At 43.9% G+C, this 4,791-nt stretch overlaps 1 protein-coding gene across 9 annotated transcripts in view; it reads right to left on the bottom strand.

Moving 5' to 3' along the window:
• Window positions 1-4,791, bottom strand: part of LOC106869961 (serine/threonine-protein kinase ULK3) — a 195,009-nt gene that overhangs the window by 181,806 nt on the left and 8,412 nt on the right. Inside the window, exon 1 of one of the 9 annotated variants that reach the window (XM_052973226.1) lies at window positions 4,141-4,159. The exons of the other annotated variants lie outside the window; for them this stretch is intronic. The gene's annotated coding sequence lies outside the window, so the exon portion shown is untranslated. Of the gene's footprint in view, window positions 1-4,140; window positions 4,160-4,791 lie in introns of those variants that run through there. 9 annotated transcript variants of the gene reach the window in all.

Here is a 4,791-nt window from a genome sequence, read left to right as displayed (position 1 = left end):
ATATATAAGCGTAGGAGTGGCTGTGTGATAAGTAGCTTGCTTACCAACCACATGGTTCCAAGTTCAGTTCCACTGTGTGACACCTTGGGCAATTGTCTTCTACTATAGCCTCGGGCCAACCAAAGCTTTGTGGGTGGATTCGGTAGACAGAAACTGAAAGAAGCCTGTCGTATATATGTATATATATGTTTGTGTGTATGTTTGTGTGTCTGTGTTTGTCCCCCTAACATCGCTTGACAACTGATGCTAGTGTGTTTACGTCCCTGTAACTTAGCGGTTCGGCAAAAGAGACAATACAAAAAGCACTAGGCTTGCAAAGAATAAGTCCTGGGGTCTATTTGCTTGACTAAAGGTGGTGCTCCACCATGGCCACAGTCAAAATGATGGAAACAAGTAAAAGAGTATATATATATATATATACACACACATATATAAATATATATACACATATATAAATATATATATATGCACATATAAATATATATATATCTATACATAAATATATATATATGAGGGTGGATGAGTATATACATACAGGCGCATGTACGTGGGTGTGCAGACATACATACATACATATATACATACATACAGATGCATACATACATATTACATTGTTCTTAGTTTGACATTTTGTCATGTTGTCTTATGTGGGAATACAAACCTATCTGGGATTTGCAGATCCTGTTACAGATGTTGCAGTGGTGGTACATTGGACCTGGCTCTGTGCTGAGCTCTTTTCTCTCTCATGGTGTTGTTCCTGGCTGCCTCAAAGTCGGAGATGGTCTTGTAGCAAAAGTTTCTTGACTGAGCTCTAGTCAGTGCTACTACTGTGGTATGACGTCAGCAACTGGGGAGCTGACCACTGACCGGAACCGTGAACTGACTGAAATGACAAGCTGACCGGAAGAGGAAGAAGGGCAGAGGGAGCCTTGATCGGGATTTCGTGCCCTTTTTGAACGGGGTTGTTGTAAGGAGAGGACATGCCAAGCGATCGTCTAGATATTGGGAGAAGCAGCTGCTATTTCTAGTGTTCTTTGGGTCGGGCCAGCTGCGAGGATCGGATACCACAGGACAGAGTCGCAGTCGACGAAAGGAAAACCGAGGTAAGGCGATTACTTCTACTCGCACGCATACACCACAAGCTATTTTGGCACCACGTGTAAAACTTCGCCACGATGGCAGCCAAGAATAGAATCGCCAGCGACATGATCAGGCCTTTTAATGGCGAGGGAGATGTAATGGCATGGATGCAAAAGATCAGGCTTGTGGCGAAACTGCAAGTGATAAGCGATGTGGTGAGTCTTATGGAGCTATACTTGGAAGGAAGCGCCCTGACCCTGTATTTAGAGATGAACGAGGAAGAGAGGTTAAGTGCGAAGATGATTGATGCTGACGTCACTAGGAGAAGCGTCAAGAAAGTGGGCGGGAACTGTGACAGATGCCAGTCCATTGACCCCGCCACGGGTGGGTATGAGCAAGGGAACCTCTCAGTAGAGTGCAACTGGAGGAGACTACCTGTAGATGTGACGCACTACCACCAAGGAATGTATCTCACCATGGTCGACTGCGGGCCGGGCTGGCTGGCCATTTGGAGGGAGTTGAGGACAGGCATTGCTGATGAGATTGCCCGGATTTTGAACGGGATATTCTTAGAGAGGGGTCCTGTGGAAGAATTGCTGATGGACAATGGGGTGGCGTTTCATTTGGAAACGTTGGGGGAGATGCTCGACCGGTGGAAGGTGCGACGATTGTTCAGAGCGGCGTATAGGCCGAGCGGCAATGGAATCGTTGAGAGGCACCATCGGACGATCAAGGCCATGGCTGAAAGGGGGCACATTTCACTCCTGGAAGCGGCTTTCTGGTATAAGATGTCTCCTTGATCCGGACAAGCGGAAGAATCTGTGCCGCACAGAGCAGTGTTCAAGTATGAATGGAGGCATCCCAGTAAGACGCCGGAGTTCTGCGAAGAAGAGAAGGGACCTGCCAGTGTGAAAGTAGGGGAGGAAGTTTGGGTCAAGCCGCCAAAGGCACGCTGCATGTCGCAATGGGGCAGGGGAACGGTGACGGCAGTCAATTCCAGAAACAATGTATCCGTGGATGGAATTCCACGTCATGTGCTGGACCTGCACAGGATAGCCACTTCGTCGGATGAAGAGTGCAGAGAGGGAAACAAGGCACCTGGCTTGAGAAGATCTCGACGCGTAAGGCGCCCGCCCGGTTGGATGGCGGACTTCGAAGTGGAGTAGGGGTGGACGTGATCTTTAAGATCAGGGTTGCGTGTGGTATGACGTCAGCAACTGGGGAGTTGACCGCTGACCGGAACGGCGAGCTGACCAGAAGAGGAAGAAGGGCAGAGGGTGCCTCAATTGGGATTTGGTGCCCTTTTTGAATGGGGTTGTTGTGAGGAGAGGACGTGCCAAGCGATCGTCTAGGTGTTGGGAGAAGCAGCTGCTATTTCTAGTGTTCTTCGGGTCGGGCCAGTCGCGAGGATCAGATACTGCAGAACAGTCTCGTGCAAAGGAAGGAAAACGAGGTAAGTCGATTACTTCTACTTGCACGCATACACCACAACTATTTCCCATGTCTTCATATTCATCTTGAAGATTTTCAAGTAGGTCTTTAGAGTAACTTTATAATGGAGTAGCAAGTGACCTTGGTGCCTGGCAACAGAGTTAAGCTGACCATAAAAGAGTGTTTTAGGTAAGCAAGTTTCTTCCATGCATACCACATGGCCAACCCACTTCAGTTGTACTTTGGTATGGTAATTCTCTACACCTTGAATGTCACATCTTGCAAGAACCTCTGTATTGCAGACTTTATCCTGCTACTTGATTTACTAGTGCCCTTTGCGGCTCTGACCTCACCTCTTACTTACCTGTGCCCATCTTCCCTCTACAATCCATATCCCCACTCACTTTAATTATCATTCATATCTCTCATTTCACTTCCTGCATTGCTTCTTTTCTCACTGTCATTTCCCTACAACTTCTTCACTACTTCATCACCCTCTCATCTCTCCTACTCTGACTTATCAGCCCTTATTACCCCCATACATCTCTTTCCTTTAACAGCGTTTTTTGTACCCTTTGCACCTTCATCTATTTTATCTCACGTTCCCTTCCACCCATACTCACTATTGTGGGATAGTCATGGACGACTCACCTCATCACACCACTCTATCTCTCCCTTTCCCACTAATCATATACCCTAATCACTTTCTTTTCCCCTGTTCTTGGCATAATCCCACCCACAATAGTGAATACTCTGTTACTCTCTCCACTAACCCCTCCTCACAATTAGGTGTTCTTCTCCTTATACTTCTCTCTCACCTTGCCTAAAAGCATCACACACAATCTCCCAGTTTCCTTCAGTTACAGTGACTAAGAGTCCCGATAACTGAAGGAAACTGGGCGATTGCAAGTTATAAGGTGACCTTTCAGACTGAATCTACCAAATACATTCCCAATGCTTTGGTCAGCCTGAGGCTATAGTAGAAGGCACTTGTCCAAAGTGGCACACAGTGGTACTGAACCCAGAGCCATGTAGTTGGAAAGCAAGCTTCTTACTATATAGCCACGCCTGCACCTGTATCATTTAATAATTTTTCATGATTTAAAGTTTAATAAAAATGTATGGCATCTTTCGGTTATAGTCCCTCCTGCACCACCTATTTTAACTGAAGAACCAATGAATATTTTCAAAGTTAAACCAATATAAAATTAAACACAGCAGCTTAGAGTATGGGGATATTGTGAAGCATTATCTAGATATGTTCTTATAATTCATGTTATATGCCCTTCTAAGAACTGAAGTAATTCAGTTTTTTAACTTATAATGATGATGATGGTTGTGCAGTCAGAAGTCCAGAAATTTAATCTCACAGCCATATGTAACCAAAATTTTACATTATATATACTAGCACCCTTCAAGCGGTTTTCTGCTAGCCCCTTGATAATATTTTCATTTGATTCCTAATTCTAATAATTTTTATATTTTACGTCTCATTATTTCTTTGTATAATAGTGCTCACTTGCTTAGTAAATATTGCTTTCATTACTTTATCAGTCATAAATCTCTCTTTTTTAAACAAACATCACAGTAGTCCAACAACAGAGGAAGAGGCAGTTTGTCAAGTCTTACCTTCCCCTCAAAGCAACATGGAGATTTCAATTCAGCAGCCCATCTGTATGCTTAGTAGTGTGTGTGTGTGTATGTGTGCGTGTGTGTGTGAGAGAGAGAGACAGAGGGGGAGAGAGAATATTGCAAACAATGAATTAAATAAACATGAAATGAAAAAATCATATAAATAAAAGGGCATTACCATAGATGTATATGTCCCCGACTTTATTGCCTCATAAAATCCAGAAAAATGGAGACTTTTTAACAAAATTTTTTACAAATACTTCTTATATGGTGTGCTTTCAGAGTATATAGGGATTTATGGGAAAGAATTTGGTTAAACTAAAGCGCTTGACCTGAGCTCAAAAACGAAAAAAAAAATAGTGTAATAGGTGTAAAACAACTTGCTGTGAACGAATATGGAAAAAAAAAATGCGCACTCGTGAATGGGGGTGGGGAAAGGGCTCGGAACATTCACATCATTACACATCGTCAGTCCATAGCCTCTAAACTACAGTGTTTGTCTCGACCTCAAAAACGAAAAAAAATGAGTGTAATAGGTGTAAAACAACTTGCTGTGAACGAATATAAAAAAAAAATGCGTGCTCGCGAAAGGGGGGGGGAGAGGGTTCGGAACATTCGTGAATGTTCCGAGACGCTTCACCGGAACCA

Source organism: Octopus bimaculoides, chromosome 15 (genome assembly GCF_001194135.2).
Source record: "Octopus bimaculoides isolate UCB-OBI-ISO-001 chromosome 15, ASM119413v2, whole genome shotgun sequence".
Taxonomy (NCBI): Eukaryota; Metazoa; Mollusca; class Cephalopoda; order Octopoda; family Octopodidae; genus Octopus; species Octopus bimaculoides.
This window is presented reverse-complemented; position numbering and strand designations above follow the sequence as displayed.